The sequence below is a fragment of the Felis catus genome, chromosome B4 (genome assembly GCF_018350175.1).
Source record: "Felis catus isolate Fca126 chromosome B4, F.catus_Fca126_mat1.0, whole genome shotgun sequence".
NCBI classification, from domain to species: Eukaryota; Metazoa; Chordata; class Mammalia; order Carnivora; family Felidae; genus Felis; species Felis catus.
This window is the reverse complement of record NC_058374.1, coordinates 134,399,326-134,416,903: the sequence shown is the minus strand read 5'-3', so window position 1 is coordinate 134,416,903 and position 17,578 is coordinate 134,399,326. Positions and strand designations below refer to the sequence as shown.

At 41.9% G+C, this 17,578-nt stretch overlaps 1 long non-coding RNA gene, 1 other non-coding gene and 1 pseudogene across 6 annotated transcripts in view; 2 read left to right on the top strand and 1 right to left on the bottom strand.

Annotated features, from left to right (window-relative positions):
* Window positions 1-17,578, top strand: part of LOC105260771 — an 80,611-nt gene that overhangs the window by 9,256 nt on the left and 53,777 nt on the right. For all 5 annotated transcript variants that reach the window (XR_006601145.1, XR_006601144.1, XR_006601146.1 and 2 more), the window contains one exon: window positions 15,153-15,246. This is a non-coding gene — a long non-coding RNA (uncharacterized LOC105260771). The remainder of the gene's footprint in view (window positions 1-15,152; window positions 15,247-17,578) is intronic.
* On the top strand, window positions 2,770-2,877 carry LOC111561588. The gene has a single exon (XR_002744230.2). It is a non-coding gene; the product is annotated as a small nucleolar RNA U13 (small nucleolar RNA).
* On the bottom strand, window positions 8,926-9,558 carry LOC109501815 (annotated as a pseudogene).

The window sequence follows — 17,578 nt, the reverse complement described above, 5'->3', positions numbered from 1 at the left end:
TCTCAACTGGTCCTCCTTTAGATGTTGTCTATTCTAAAGAAATCATGAACTCCTTGTCCCTTACAAGGAGGATGTCCACTATGTGCATTATGAGGCTTGTGTGAAGTGAGGTGTGCAGGTCCTAGCAAGATTGGAAGTGGGAAAAGGAGCAAAAAGCAGATTAAAAAAATTTTTTTTTTAATGTTTGTTTATTTTTGAGAGAGAATGAGTGGGGAAGGGGCAGAGAGAGAGGGAGACACAGAATCCGAAGCAGGTTCCAGGCTCCGAGCTGTCAGCACAGAGCCTGACACGGGGCTCGAACCCACAAACCACGAGATCATGACCTGAGCCGAGGTGAGATGCTTAACTGACTGAGCCACCCAGGCACCTGGCAAAGAGCAGTTTTATGGAGTCTTTTGGTTTCTCCATCTCCAGAGGACTGATACCACCCAACTTCAAGACTTCCTATAAAGCTACAGTAATCAAGCCAATGTGGTATTGGTGAGGAATAGACAAATAGGTCAATGGAACAGAATGGAAAGCCCAGAAATAGACGCACATAAAAACAGTTGACTCCTTGACCAAGGAGAAAGGCAATGCAGTAGAGCAAAGGTAGCCTTTTCAACAAATGGTGTAGAACAATTGGGCATCCATATGCAAAAAAAAAAAAAAAAAAAAAAAAAAGAATCCAGACATAGACCATACATCCTTGACAACTTATTATTATTTTTTTTTAATTTTTCTTGAGTTTATTTATTTATTTATTTTGTGAAAGAGCGAGAGCACAAGCAGGGGAGGGGCAGAGAGAAGGAGAGACAGAATCCTAAGCAGGCTCTGGACCATTAGCCCAGAGCCCTATGGGGGGCTCGAACCCATGAACCTTGAGATCATGACCTGAGCTGAGATCAAGAGTTGGATGCCTAACTGGCTGAGCCACCCAGGCACCTCAATCCTTGACAAAATTTAACTTGAAATGAATCGTAGACCTAAATGTAAAATGCAAAGCTATAAAACCCCTAGGAGATAACATAGGGTAAAAATATGGATGATCATGGAGATGGTGATGACTTTTTTAACTTTTTTCTTCTTGAGAGAGAAGGTAAGAGCACATGAGCAGGGGAGGGGCAGAAAGAGAAGAAAAGAGAATCCTAAGCAGGCTCTGCACTGATAGCAGAGGGGATCAGTCTCGCAACTGTGACATGTTCACTTGAACCGAAATCAAGAGTCAGACGCTTAACCAACTAAGCCACCTAGGCGCCCCAAGATTTTTATCTATTTATTAAAAGTAATCTCCACCCATTGTGGGGCTTGAACTTACAACCCTGAGATCGAGTCCCACGCTCTACCCACTGAGCCAGGCAGGCGCCCCATGGTGATGACTTTCTAGATACAACAAAGGAGTGATCCATGAAAGAAAGAATTGAGAAACTGGACTTCATTAAAATTAAGAATTTTTGCTCTACAAAGGACATTGTCAAGAGAATGAAGAGCCAGACTGGGAGAAAATATTTGCAAAGGACATTTCCGATAAAGGACCAAGATCCACAATATAAAAAGAACTCTTAAAATGCAATGATAAGAAACTAACCTGATTTTTAAAATGGGCCAGAGATCTTAATAGACACAACAGATGGCAAGTAAGCATATGAAAAGATGCCCTACATCATGTAACAGCAATGAACTGCAAAAAAACGAGGTGCCAGTATACACCCATTGGAATCGCCAGAATGTAGAATACTGACAGCAAATGCTGGCAGGGATACGGAACAGCAGGAACTTTCATTCACTGGTAGTGGGAATGCAAAACGGTACATTCAATTTGGAAGACAGTTGGATGGTTTCTAACAAAACTAAGCATAACCTAACCCTGCCGTCCGGCAATTGTACTTCTTGGTGTCCACTCAAAGGAGTTGAAAGCTTATGTCCACACAAAAACTTGCATATGGACGTTTGTAAGTGTCTTTCTTCGTAGTTGCCAAAAGGCAAATGGAGAGATAAACTGTGGTCCATCCGGACAATGGGATATTATTCAGTGCTAAAAAGAAACGATCTAGCAAGCCATGAAAAGACAATGGAGGAACCTTGAAAGTGTATAACTAAGTGAAAGAAGCCAATCTGAAAAGACTACGTGCTGTATGAGTCCACTTATATGACATTCTAGAATAGGTAAAACCATGGAGACAATAAAAGATCAGTGGTTGTTAGGGGGAGGGAGAGATGAAGAGACAAGGGCACAGAGGATTTTTAGGGCAGTGAAAGTATTCCGTGTGATGCTATAATGGTGGATGCGTGTCATACGTTTGCCTAAACTCAGAATGTACACCACCAAGGGTAAGCCCTAAGTAAACTGTGGAGTTAGGATGATAATGATGTGTCCATGTGGGTTCATCAGTTGTAACAAATGTACTGCTCTGGTGGGACATGTTCACAATGGGGGAGGCCATGAATGTATGCGGGCCAGGGGCGTATAGGAAATCTCTGTACTTTCCACTCAATTTATTTTTTATTAAAATTTTTTTCACATTTATTTTTGAGAGACCGAGTGAGATAGACTATGAGCGGGATAGGGGCAGAGAGAGAGGGGGGACACAGAGTCTGAAGCAGGCTCCAGGCTCTGAGCTGTCAATACAGAGCCTGACACGGGGCTCGAACTCATGGACCACGAGATCATGCTCTGAGCCGAAGTCGGATTCTTAACTGACTGAACCCCCCAGGCGCCCCTCTTTCCACTCAATTTAGCTTTGAACCTAAAACTCTAAAAATTAGAAGTCTAATAAAAAATTTTTGTAGAACCTTTTGTGGGCCATAGATGTGATGATTGAGATTTCATGCTGTTAATTGTGTGAGATGTGCTTCCCTCAGACCTTATTATGGCACTGGCACATTACCTGCCTGACGTGGAAACAAATGTATCTAGAAGCTCATAAACAAGTTTAAGTATCCCCATTAGAGCTACCCATTTAGTGAAGTAAAAAGAGGGCTGTGGGAATTATACAACTCTAAGCAATCAAAAAATATTTTAATGAGTATTTACCATGTGCCTTTTGAAAGACAGGGAAATATAAAAGAAATATAAAAGGTTGTTTCTGGGATATCTGGCTGTCTCAGTTGGTAGAGCATGCAACTCTTGATCTCAGCGTCGTGAGTTCAAACCCCACATTGAACGTAGAGCCTATTAAAAAAGATAATAGAGGCACCTGGGTGATTGAGTTAGTTAAGTTTCTGACTCTTGATTTCTGCTCAGGTCATGATCTCGAGGTCATGGGGTCAAGCCCCACATGGGGCTTTGCACTAACAATAGGAAGCCTGTTTGGGATTCTCTCTTTCTCTCTCTCTCTCTGTCCCTCCCCCCTCTCAAAATAAATAAACTTAGAAGAAATAAAATAAAAAATAAAATAAGAAATAAAATCTTGGAGCACCTGGATGGCCCAGTTAAGTGCCAAATCTTGATTTCGGCTCAGGTCATGATCTTATGTTCTTGGGATTGAGCCTCACTCTGGGCTCTGCTATGAGCATGGAATCTGCCTGATCTCTCTCCCTTTCTTTCTATCCCTTCTCTCTCTCTCTCTCTCTCTCTCTCTCTCTCTCTCTCTCTCTCTCTCTGTCTCTCTCTGTAAATAAAGAAATAAACATTAAAATAATAAAATCTTGTTCCTGCAAAGTTAAAAGTCCAGTTCTTTGTCCTGAATTGTGATAAATCAATAATACAAATGAACTTTAAAACTACCGCCCCCACCCCCTGCCCCCACCGCTCTGTTCCAACTCTGTATCTGTAATTCAGAGGTGGAGAAAAAGTGTTCATTGTTAATGGTGTGTTCTCTAGCAGATGTGTGACATCTTGTTTGCCTCAAGTGACAGAAGGAATATAAAAAAAAACTCTGTAAACTATGAAGTGCTTTACAGAAACAGATTATTAGCGTTGCTTTGTGAGATGAACAGCTTAGTTCCAGTACCTGTTGAAATAATACGTGAGGGGCGCCTGGGTGATTTAGTCGGTTAACCGTCTGACTTCAGCTCAGGTCATGACCTCACAGTTCGAGGGTTCAAGCCCCGTGTCGGGCTCTGTGCTGACAGCTGAGCCTGGAGCCTGCTGCCGATTCTGTGTCTCCCTTGCTCTTTGCCTCTCCCCTGCTTGTGCTCTCTCTCTCTCCTTCTCTCTCTCTCTTTCTCTCTCTCTCTCTTTTCTCTCTCTCTCTCTCTCTCTCTCTCTCTCTCAAAAATACATAAGCATCAAAAAAAAAAAAAGCATACAGTGAAATAAAAGATGGCATAGAATTTGAACAAGGATTAGAAAAGAACCATGAGGATTTTCACTTCTGGTCACTTGAGAATTCCACTACTAACCAGATCTGAGGAGGCGGATGGGAGCCTTTAAGCCCTGTGGAGAACAGAGATTAAAATGTTTTTGGAACATGGAACCCAAGAAGAAAGATGAAGGGATTAGGTCTGTGAAGCCCAAAGAAGATAAGGTGTCTTTATTTATTGGGAAGATAAAACTAAGGGGTGTCTTGTGTTGAAATAGGTCTGGGGGATCTGGAAGATTTCTCTGCCACCACCACTGGGAACACTGGGAATCGTATTTGGGTTCTGGGGATAAGCCCAAGGCCCTCTGAGTTCTCTCGGGCACTTCTCTGATGTGTCTTCTGCTCGAGAATATGCTCAGACGGCCATTCTGAATACAGAACTGCTCGAAGAGCCAGACTTTTAAGGTGGGTTGTGTGGGGAGGAAGGTAGCCAGCTATGCCCCTGAGGCTTTTCACTAATAGTGGTCTCAGAAAGTGTTAAGAGTTGCTCCCTTGGCTAAGAATTCTTCAGGAAAGTTAACTCAAGAGGCACGTGATTCCCTGATTCCCCGTCACCAGGCACTCCTGGCCCCTTAGGAAGCTGTGACATTGGTAGTTACACCCTCTTTTCGGTGGCAGATGAAAACATAGAGCTTTGTTTGGAGCAGTTCCTAGTGGTTAGCGTTCCACAGAGATGCCACTGGGACCTGGGCAGGTGGCTGGTGACTATTTCACAAACATGCAGGGTTTCAGTGCAGGAGCCGTGCAGGGGTTGGGGTGGAGAAGGGCAGAAATAAAACGGTTTTGGCACATGGGAACCCAGGAGGAAAGCTGAAGGGCTCAGAACCGTCCCCGCCACCTAGTAAGTCCTGTGTGTTTGTGGGAGCTCTTAAGAGGGGGCAGATTCCATGTTTAAGTTGGGTGGCGAGATTGGAATCGACTTGAAGAAGGTGAGGGAATCTGCTCAACTGGTCTCTGAGGAAAGAGTATTCCAGGCAGGATGAACGGCCATAGGAAAAAGTCTGGTGAGTTCCACAGCATCGCAGACACCCTGGGGCTGGGTTGGGTGAGACACTAGAAAGGAAGTGTTCCTGCTTACATGAGGCCCGTGAGGCCCTGGTGAGGATTTGGGCTTTCACTCTCAGTGAGATGGAACCACACGGGTGGGTGGTTCACAGAGGAACAGCAAGAGTCGGCCTTTTCTCTCTGGCGTACTAGGAATAACCGGGGAGTAGTGAGGGGCAAGGGTTGGAGTAGGAAGACCTGGCAAGAGGCTCTGGCAAAATTGGACAGGATATAGTGAGGCCAGAGTAGTCAGAGGAGGTGTGAGGAGAGTCTGATTCTGGAAACCTTGAGAAGCCAGCATTCACTCCTGAGGGACTGGTACAGGGCAGTGAGAGTGTGCCCAGCAAAGTTTGCTGTCTTTCTTTTAAATTTTTTTTTAACTTTTTTTTCAACGTTTTTTATTTATTTTTGGGACAGAGAGAGACAGAGCATGAACGGGGGAGGGGCAGAGAGAGAGGGAGACACAGAATCGGAAACAGGCTCCAGGCTCTGAGCCATCAGCCCAGAGCCTGACGCGGGGCTCGAACCCACGGACCGCGAGATCGTGACCTGGCTGAAGTCGGACGCTTAGCCGACTGCGCCACCCAGGCAACCCTGCTGTCTTTCTTTATATGCGTAGTGACCCCGTGTTGTTTAGTCTGAGTTGGAGGGATGTGGTTGCCATCGAGTGTTGTGGGAAATAATAGATTGTTCTCTTCATTCAGAGTATTTGTTGAGCACCCACTACATGTTAGGCATACGATGATGAAAGAGACAAGCTAAGGTCATTATCCACATGGAGCAGCCATTCCAGTCAGTAGAATTAGACAGTAAATGTGTAAACAGTGCCAACCAGGGGTAAGGGCTATGCGGAAAATAAAATGGGGTAATGTGATGACATCTTGGGTTGCTCAATGTCAGGGGCTGGAAGAGCCCTCTGTGGAGGTGACCTCTGCCCTGATGTCATTCATCCCTGAATATCAAATGCTTGCCTTTAGAATGATCTAGACCATTAGAGATGTGTCACGACCTCTCATGGAACTGCTTGAACCGAATTTCATTTTGTTGTTACCTCACAAGACCTTTTAAACTATAGTCTAATGGAACTCCATGTGTAAACTCAGGGTATTGTCGAGAATCTTGTCCACCACGAGGATCAGTGAGTGAATTTTTCTCATGTCCCTGTTCCAAAAATTGTGGAAATACTGTTTTTCTGATCTTTTGGCTGCAGTCACGTAACCAGTTGTTTTCTATTCTTTGCTTCTGTGGCTAACAAGCTAAAAATCAAATCTGTAACCCCTCCTCTTGCAAGCATATAGGACTAATGGCATACATTCGTATAGTAGCTTAATCCCTGTTTCAACTTACTTTATTTTACTCATTCATCCAATATATTTTTATTATTTTTTTAAACATACCATCTTTTTTTTGTTAATGTTGTATTTTATTTTTGAGAGAGAGGGAGACACAGAATCCCAAGCAGGCTCCAGGCTCTGAGCTGTCAGCACAGAGCCCGATGCAGGGCTCCAACCCACGAACTGTGAGATCATGACCTGAGCTGAAGTCAGACGCTTAACCAACTGAGCCACCCAGGTGCCCCCATCTTCTTTTTTTTAATGTTTATTTTTTGAGGGAGAGAGAGACAGAGAGTGAAAGAGAATCCTAAGCAGGCTCCATGCTTTCAGCACAGAGCCCAACTTGGAGCTTGAACTCACTAACCATGAGATCATGATCTGAGCTGAGATCAAGACTCAGCCACTTAACCAACTGAGCCACACACGTGGCCCGACAGTATATTCATGTTTATTGTGTAGTATTCCATTGTATCAGTTTATTTATCCATTTGCCTATTGATGGACAATTGAATGGTTTCCAGGTTTTGCTACTATGAATAAAGCTCTGTGAACATTCTTTCTGTGGACAAATATTTTCATTTTCTTAAATAAATACCAGAGGTAGAGTTGCTGGGTCAGAAGAAAAGTATATGATTGACTTTATAAGAAATGGCCAGGGGCACCTGGCTTTCTCAGTTGGTGGAGCATGTGACTCTTGATCTTGGAATTGTGAGTTCAAGCCCCACGTTGGGTGTAGAGATTACTTAAAAATAAAATCTTTAGGGGCACCTGGGTGTCTCAGTCAGTTAATTGTCTGACTCTGATTTCAGCTCAGGTCATGGTCTCACAGTTTGTGAGTTCGAGTTCTACATCAGGCCAGTATATTGGAATTCTCTCTCTCTTCCTCTTTCTCTGCCTGTGCTCTCTCTGTGCTAGCTCTCTCTCAAAATAAACTTAAAGAAAAAAAAAGATAAAAAATAAAATCTTAAGAAAGCAAAGCAAGAAACGGCCAAGTTTTTTTCAGGACGGTTTTACTCTGTTCCAGCATGGTATGAGAGTTTCCATTGCTTTATTTTCTTTATGTTCTTTTCTAGAATTTCATCCAGTATTTAGTCTTTTGCATCTGGCTTTTTCCACTTAGCATAACAATTTTGAGATTTGGTCATGTCGTGTTTATCAGTAGTTTGTTTTTAACCCGCCCTACCTCTACCCCTCAGTAGTGTGTTTCTTTTTCTTTCTTTCTTTCTTTTTTTTTTTTTGTTAAGTTTATTTATTTTGATAGAGAGAGAGAGTGCACACCCGAGCAGGGGAGGGGCGGGGAGAGAGAGAGAGAGAAAGAGAGAGAGAGAATGAATATCCCAAGCAGGCTCTGCGCTGTCAGTGCATAGCCCAACTCTGGGCTCAAACTCACGAACCATGAGATCATGACCTGAGCCGAAATCAAAGTCAGATGCTTAACTGACTGAGCCACCCAGTTGCTCCAATAATGTACCATGTGCCTATGTCACAGATTGGTTATACACTCACCATTTGTTGGGCTACTTCCATGGTTTGGCTGTTATCAGTAAAGCACATGAAGGTCTTTGTGCCAACATAGAGTTGTTTTTTTTTCCTCTTGGGTAAATACAAGTGGGACTGCTGAGTGTGTGTTAAGTACATTTTAGCTTTAGAAGAAACTGCCAAAGTGTTTATGCCATTTTGCACTCCCACCAGCAGCAGGTGGGGGTTCCCGTTCTCCATGTCCTTGACAAAAACGTGGTCTTGTCAGTCTTTTTTATGTCAGCCATTCTAATAGGTATGTAGTGAGACCTCACAGTGGTTTTGATCCGTATTTTCATAATGTTAACCTTAAAAATAAAGCAGTTATTTTCCCAGTGAAAACGGGTTTATTCAGGAATGGAGGGACTTGCAATCTGGAACACGCAAGCTAGAGCAAAACCGTAGGCACATCCACCAAACGAGAGGAATGTTATTTTCTGGAGAAGGAGGTGGTTTGAAGGGGCTGTTTTGAATGAAAGTCCATTGGAGACAACAGTTTATCATTGGCTGAGTCGAAAGGGTAGTTGATTTCTTGTAGGAGCCGCAATGTGCATCTTTCCCTGTTGGGGCCTGCAATTGACAATTCTTTCCTGTTGACATTCTTCTGTTGGGTCTGTAATTGACAATTTTTCCTGTAATTGATTTTGAGTGGTAGGTTCTTCTAGCCTCCCCTCCTAGCCTCCAAGACTACTGTAGTGAGATTTCTCTATTAATTTTCGCAATAATTCCTAATGATGCTTAGTATCTTTTTTTTTTTCTGTTTTTACTTTTATTTGCATGTATTTCATGCAGAATTTACTCCCGGGCCATAAGTTTTTGTTTCTTCAGTTTCTTCTGGGATATCTTTTTCTTCTGTGCAACCTCCTCTTCTGGTTTAGGAACAGTCTTCTCTTTTTCAGTAAGGATCATATCAGTGTGGCAGGGAGAGCTCATGTATGGGTTAATCCGACCATGAGCCCTGTAAGTTCTATGCCGCATTTTGGGGGCTCTGTTCACCTGGATGTGCTCAATGACCAGAGAATCTACATCTAAACCCTTTAAGTTCAGCATTACTTTCTGCATTTTTAAGCATGTGCAGTAAAAATTCAGCACTCTTTTTGGGCCACCGACCGTGTCCAGCCCCACTGTTTGGCCTGGGCCTACCTACCAGCTCCACCATTGTAGCGTCAGAATGGCATACATTGCTTCTGCAAAGTGACATCTTTCAGATACTTGGTGGCTTTTTGGATATGCATACCCTTGATGGCCTGGGCAGTTTCCCGTGTGTTCTTAAAGTGAACACGAAGATTTGAACCTCTTTATTTGCATGATTTTGTCGGGTTTTCCGGGTCAAGTGAATAGCGAACCATTTTCAGAGATCACCTCAGGCTGCTTACGGGAAGAGGCTAGTGATGTTTAGTATCTTTTAATGTGGTCATTAGCCAGTTTTATACCTTCATTTGTGAAATGTCCACAACTTTTGCCCATTTTTATAAATTGGATTGAAAAAAAAATTGGGGTGGTCTTTTTTTTTCTTAATTGCATTTTAGGAGTTTTTAAAAAGTATAACCTGATTGTAAGTCCTTTGTCATCATGAATATCTTCTCACAATCTAAGACTTACCTTTTCAGTTTTTGATGAGCAGAAAATTTTAATTACAAATTTTTTTTTAGTTTATTTTTGAGACGGGGAGAAAGCACGAGCTGGGGAGGGGCAGAGAGAGAGGGAGACAGGAACTGAAGCGGGCTCCATGCTGATAGCAGAGATCCCGACGTGGGGCTTAACCCACAAGCAATGAGGTCATGACCTGATCCAGTCAGACACTCAGCCAACTGAGCCACCCAGATGCTTCGGAAAAATTTAATTTTGATGAAGTCCAATTTATCAGCCTTTTTTTTTTTTTTTTTCCCAGCTTTTTCTTCTATGAGTAGTGTTTTTGTGTTCTAAGACATTGTTGGCCATTCTAAGGTTGCAAAGATTTTCTCCTGTGTTGTCTTCTAGAAATTGTATGGTTTTAGGTATTACATTTAGATATATGATCCATCCCAAAATAATTTTTATATTTGGTGTAAGGTAGGGATCAAGATTAATTCTTCATAATGTATGTATCCAGTTGTTCCAACAATACATATTGAAAAGAATGTTCTTTATTCATAGAATTAATTTGATGCTTTTATTGAAAATCAATTGATTGTATATGTGAGAATTTTCGACCTCTTTTTGTTCCATTGATTTAACTTTACATCAATACTATACTGTCTTGAGTATTTACTTTGTATCCTGCCACTTTGTTAAACTCATCTCTCCCAGTAGCTTTTTTGTATATTCTTTAGGATTTGCAATTTACACAATCATGTAGTCTACAAATAAAGACAGTTTTACTTATTTATATCCAATCTTTATGCCTTTTATTTCTTTTCTTACATTACATAGACTGAGACCATCGCTACAATGTTGACTAGACTGTGTTTAGAGTGGACATCTTTGCATTGTTTTTAATCTTAGGGGGAGAGCACTGACTGTTTCACCAATTAGTATGATGTTGTTACTATAGATTCTTCATAGATGCTCTTTATTAGGTTGAAGTAATCACCTACCATTCTCACTTTGTGAGGAGTTTGATCTTGAATAAGTTTTATCTTAAATTTTGTCAAATACTTTTCTGTATTTATTGAAATGGTATCGATTTTTCTCATTTATTACATTAATATGGTGGAGTACATTGATTTTTCTTTCCTTTCCTTTCTTTTTTTTTTTTTTTTTTTTTTTTTTTTAGATTTTATTTTTACATAATATCTACACCCAGTGTGGGACTCAAACTCACAACTGTGAGATCAAGAGTTGCACACTCTAGGGGCGCCTGGGTGGCGCAGTCGGTTAAGCGTCCGACTTCAGCCAGGTCACGATCTCGCGGTCCGGGAGTTCGAGCCCCGCGTCGGGCTCTGGGCTGATGGCTCAGAGCCTGGAGCCTGTTTCCGATTCTGTGTCTCCCTCTCTCTCTGCCCCTCCCCCGTTCATGCTCTCTCTCTGTCCCAAAAATAAATAAATGTTGAAAAAAAAATAATAATAAAAAAAGAGTTGCATGCTCTACCAACTGAACCAGCCAGGTGCCGTGATTTTTCAAATGTTGAACCAACCTTGTATTACTAGTATAAACTCCACTTGGATGTGACTATCATTTTTATATATTGCTGGATTTAATTTGCTAATATTTTGTTTTACAACTTGGTAGTGATATTTTTCAATTTGTGAATTTTTTGGTCTAAGTTCATGAATGATATTATCTGCAATTTTCTTTTACACAGTAGCAGACTTTGGTATCAGAGTTATGCTGCCTCATAAGACAAGGTGGGAAGTATTCCCTTCTCTTCCTCTTTCTGAAGGAGTTTGTATGAGTACATTCCCATTGTGCTGCCATCACCACCATCCATCTCCAGAATTTTTTCGTCTTCCCAAACTGAAACTTTGTACTCATTAAACACTAACACTCAATAGAATAGGGAGCTCGGGGCGCCTGGGTGGCTCAGTCAGTTAAGTGTCCGACTTCGGCTCAAGTCATGATCTTGAGGTTTGTGAGTTCCAGCCCTGCGTCGGGCTCTGTGCTGACAGCTTGTAGCTTGGAGCCTGGAGCCTACTTTAGATTTTGTGTCTCCCTCTCTCTCTGCCCCTCCCCTATTCTCCTTCTGTTTCTTTCTCTCTCAAAAATTGATAAATAAATGTTAAAAAATATTAAAAAAAATAGCTCAAATGATTTTCAACAAGGGTGCTAAGACCATTTAATGGGGGAAAGGAGTCATTTCAACAAGTAGTCCTGGGGAGCATCTGACTTTGGCTCAGATCATGATCTCACAGTTTGTGGGTTTGAGCCCCACATCTGGTTTTGTGCTGACAGTGCGGAGCCTGCTTTGGATTCTCTGTCTCCCTCTTTCTCTGTCCCTACCCCACTCACTCACTCTCTCAAAAATAAATAAACATTAAAAATTTTTTTGAAGAAGGGACACCTGGGTAGCTCAGTAGGTTAAGCATCTGACTTTGGCTCAGGTCATGATTTCACGGTTTGTGAGCTTGAGTCCCACTTCGGGTGAGCCCTACTTCTCTCTCTCCCTCTCTCTCTCTCTGCCCCTCGTGGGATTCAATCTCCCTCTCCTTCTCTCTCTGCCCCTTGCTCACTTGTGCTCTTTCTCTGTCAAAAAATTAAAAAAAAAAATGTAAAAACACTACAACAAGTAGTCCTGGGAAAACTAGATTATTCACATGTAAAAGACCTTATATGATGTACAAAATTTAACACAAAATGGATCAAAGACTTAAGAGACCCACGAGACTGAACTTCAGAGACCTGTGAGCTAGGGGCACCTGGGTGGTGCAGTTGGTTGTGTCCAACTCTTGATTTTGGCTCAGGTCATGATCTCATGGTTTGTGGGTTCAAGCCCCGCGTTGGGTGTGTGCTCTTGGGATTCTCTCTCTCACTCTCTCTCTGTCCCTCCCCTGCTCTCTTTCTCTCTCAAAATAAATAAACATTAAAAAAAAAAAAAAGACCTAAGAGCTAAAACTATAAAACTCGTAGAAGGAAACATAGGGAAAAGCCTCAGAACAGTATATTTGTCAGTGATTTTTTTGACTCTGACACTAAAAGCACAGGAAACAATAAAAATTGATCAATTGGACTATATAAAAATCAAGAACTTCTGTTTATCAAAGGACACAATCAACAGTGAAAAGGCAGGCAGCCCACATGGGCACTTGGCTGGCTTAGTTGGTAGGGCATGTGGCTCTTAATCTCGAGGCTGTGAGTTTGAGCCCCATGTTGGGTGTAGAGTTTACTTAAGAAAAAAAAGCAGCCTACAGAATGGGAGAAAATATTTTCAAATCCTGTATCTGATAAAAGGTTAACAACCAGTATATGTGAAGAACTTGTACACTCAAATGAAACAAAACCCAAATAACCCAATTGAAAAATGGGCAAAGTACTCGAATAGCTATTTCTCCAAAGAAGATATACAGATGGCCAACAAGCACGTGAAAAGATGCTCAACATCACTCATCGTCACTCAGGGAAATGCAAGTCAGAACCACAACAGAAAATAATAAATGTTGACAAGAATACGGAGAAATTGGAGTCCTTTTGTATTGCTGCTGGGAATGCAAAAAATTATGCAGCTGCTGCAGAAAGCGGTATGGTGGTTCCTCAAAAAACTAAAAATGGAAAAAATCCAGAAATTCTACTTCTTCTTTTTTTTTTGTTTAACGTTTTATTTTTGAGACAGAGAGAGACAGAGCATGAATGGGGGAGGGGCAGAGAGAGAGGGAGACACAGAATCGGAAGCAGGCTCCAGGCTCTGAGCCATCAGCCCAGAGCCTGACACGGGGCTCGAACTCACGGACTGTGAGATCGTGACCTGAGCTGAAGTCGGCCGCTTAACCGACTGACCCACCCAGGCGCCCCCAGAAATTCTACTTCTAAGTATATCCAGGAGAATTGAAAGCAGGGTCGTGAAGATATGTATACGTATGTATACATATCCATGTGTGTATGTGTGTATATATATATATTATATATTATATATATATTAAAAATGTTTTTATTTATTTTTGAAACAGAGACAGCATGAGCAGGGGAGGGGCAGAGAGAGAGGGAGACACAGAATTTGAAGCAGTCTCCAGGCTCTGAGCTGTCGGCACAGAGCCCGACACGGGGCTCAAACTCATGGAGTGTGAGATCATGACCTGAGCTGAAGTCGGATGCTTAACCGACTGAGCCACCCATGCGCCCCTATATTTATATATATTTTTACGAACTTATTTTTGTGGGGCACCTGGGTGACTCAGTCCATTAAGTGTCTGACTTTTGATTTTGGCTCAGGTCATGATCTCACGGTTTGTTAGATCGAGCCCTGTGTTAGCCTCTGTGCTGACAGTGTGGAACCTGCTTGGGATTCTCTCTCTCTCCCCCTCTTTTTTTGCCCCTCCCCTGCTTGCTCTCAAAATAAATAAACTGTAAAACAAAATTATTTTTGAGTAATCTCTACACCCCGTGTGGTGCTCGGACTCACAATCCTGAGATCAAGAATTGCACACTCTTTTGTGTGTGTGTGTATGTGTGTGTGTGTGTGTGTGTGTGTGTAGAGAGAGAGAGCGACAGAGCACAAGCAGGGAGAGACAGAAAGGGAGACATAGAATCTGAAGCAGGCTCCAGGTTCTGAGCTGCCAGCACAGAGCCCAACCTGGGGCTCAAGCTCACAAACTGCGAGGTCATGACCTGAGCCAAAGTCAGCCGTTTAACCCACTGAGCCACCCAGGCGCCCCGCACAGTCTTCCAACTGAGCCATCCAGGTGCCCCTTGATGAGAAATTTATACACCCATATTTATAGCAGCATTATTCTCAGTAGCCCAAAGTAGAAACACCCAAATATCCATTGACAGATGAATAAATTTAAAAATATATGTATATAATGTGTGCGTATATATAACATTCCCATATGTATATATATACACGTTTATATATGTCTGTCATACGTATCTTACGTATATATGTAAATGTGTGTGTGTGTGTGTATATATATATATATATATATATGCAGAAGAATATTATTCAGCCTTAAAAAGGAAGGAAATTTTAACACATGCTACACTATGCATTTATCTTGAGGACATTTTACTAAATAAGCCAGTCAGGAAAAGACAAACTGTATTATTCCATTTATATGTGGTACCTGGAGTAGTCAACACATAGAGACAGAAATTAGGCTGTTGCCAGGGGCTGGTGGGAGTGAGGATGGGTTCGGGTTTAGTGGGTACAGAGTTGCAGATCTGCAGGATGAAATAAGTCCTGGGCATGGTTGCAAGATGATATGAATCTATCTAACACGACTGAACTACCCACGTGAAAATGGTTAAATGTTTAATTTTACCATATCCTACCATGATTAAAAAAAATCTTTGGGAGAGAAAAAACACTAATTTCAGTTTCCTGTTTTTGATGATTATCAACAGTGCTGCTACAAACATTCTCGTACAGGTTTTATGTGAACGGAAGTTGTCCTCTCTCTAGGATAAATATCTAGGAGTACGATTGCTGAGTTATAAGGTGAGTAAGGGTATGTTTAACTCTATTTTTTTTGCCCCCCCAACTCTATTTTTTAATTAAAAAAATTTTTTTTTAAGAGAGAGAGAGCAGGGGAGAGGGACAGAGAGAGAGAGAGAGAGAGAGAGAGAATCCCAAGCAGCCTCCCTGCTCAGTGTGGAGCCCAAAGGAGGGCTGCATCCCACGACCCTGGTATCGTGACCTGAGCCGAAATCAGGAGTCTGATGCTCAACTGATTGAGTCACCCAGGAGCCCTATTTTTATTTATTTTAATTTATTATTAAAAAAAATTTTTTTTAACGTTTATTTATTTTTGAGACAGAGAGAGACAGAGCATGAATGGGGGAGGGTCAGAGGGAGGGAGACACAGAATCTGAAACAGGCTCCAGGCTCTGAGCTGTCAGCACAGAGCCTGACGTGGGACTCGAACTCACGGACCGCGAAATCATGACCTGAGCCGAAGTCGGCCGCTTAACCGACTGAGCCACCCAGGCGCCCCTTAATTTTATTATTATTTTAAAAATATGTGCTGTATTTTCTTTCTTTTTTTTAAAAGTCTATTTCTTTATTTTGAGAGAGTGAATATGTGTAGGAGGGGCAGAGAGAGAGGGAGAGAGAGTGAGAGAGAATCCCAAGCAGGCTCTGCACTGTCAGTGCCAGGTGCCTGATGCAGAGCTCAAACTCCCGAACTGTGAGATCATGACCTGAGCCATGATCAAGGGTTAGACGCTTAACCAACTGAGCTGCCCAGGTGCCCCTATTTTTTATTTTTTTTAAGTAGACTTCATGCTGAGTGTGGAGCTCAACCATCAACTCTGAGATCAAAAACTGAGCTGAGATCAAGTGTTGGACGCTTAACTGACTGAGCCACCGGGGCTCCTTGGGTATGTTTAACTTTATAAGAAACTGCCAAACTGTTTCACAGTGGTTGTACATTTGCATCCCCTAAGCATGAAAGTCCCTCATTCACATTCTCACCAGGACCCTATGGCCAGGTTCCCCTGCCCCCTCCATTCTAATAGGTGTGTTGTGATATCTCACTGTGGTTTTAATTTTCATTTCCCTAATGTCTAATAATGAGTCTCTTTTCCCCATGTTTATTTGCCATTTGTATGTCTTTTTTTTGGCAAAGTGTCCAGATCTTTCGCTCACTTTGAAAAATTGGGTTTGGTTTGTCTTGTTGAGTTTTGAGATAGAAGTCCTTTATATGTTTTGGATACTAGGTTTGTTTTTTTTTTTAAATTGAGATATAATTGACATATAACATTATATGTTCAACATAATGTGTACAACATAATGATTTGATATAATTTATATATGGTGAAATAGTGAGAAATCATCACAATAAGTTGAGTTAATGTTCATTACCACACATAGTTACAATTGTTTTTCTTGCGATAAGAATTTTTAAGGTCTACAGTCTTAGCAATTTTTAAAGAGGCAATATATTATTATTTTTTAATTTTTATTATTTAAAGTTTTTATTTAAGTAATCTCTGTGCCCACCGTGGGGCTTGAACTCATGACCCCAAGATCCAGATCAAGAGTCGCACGCTCTTCCAACTGAGCCAGCCAGGCGCCCCTTCAATACAGTATTATTAACTATAGTCACCATGCTATGTATTACATCCCCAGGACTTTAAAACTTTATAATTGGAAGTTTGTACCTTCTCACCCCCGTTACTCATGTTGCCTACACCCCCACCGACTCTATTAACCACCACTTTATTCTCTGTATCTGTGAGTTCAAGGTTTTTGTTTGTTTTTTTTTAGGTTCCACACATAAGTGAGATCATATGGTATTTATCTTTTCCTATCTGACTTATTGCACATAGTATAAGGCCCTCAGGTTCTATCCAGGTTGTTGCAAATGGCAGGATTTCCTACTTTTTTATGGCTGAGTAAAATTCCATTGTGTGTGTGTGTGTGTGTGCGCGTGTGTGTATGTATATGGGTGGCTCAGTCGGTGGAGTGACTCTTAATTTCAGCTCAGGTCATGAGCTCACAGTTGGTGAAATTGAGCCCTGAGACGGGCTCTGTGCTGATAGCATGGAGCCTGCATGGGATCCTGTCTCTCCCTCTCTCTCTCTCTCTGCCCCTCCCCCGCTTGCTTGTGTGCTCTCTCACTCAAGATAAAGTGGAATTGCTGGGTCACATGATAGTTCTATTTTTAGTTATTTCATAAAGTTTCCCAGGGTGGTGGTACCAGTTTACATTCCCGCCCACAGGACACAAAAGTGGTCTTTTTCCTCCATGTCCTCACGAATACTTGTTATTTCTTGTCTTTTTGATGGTAGCTATTCTAACAGGTGTGAGGGGATACCTCATTGTGGTT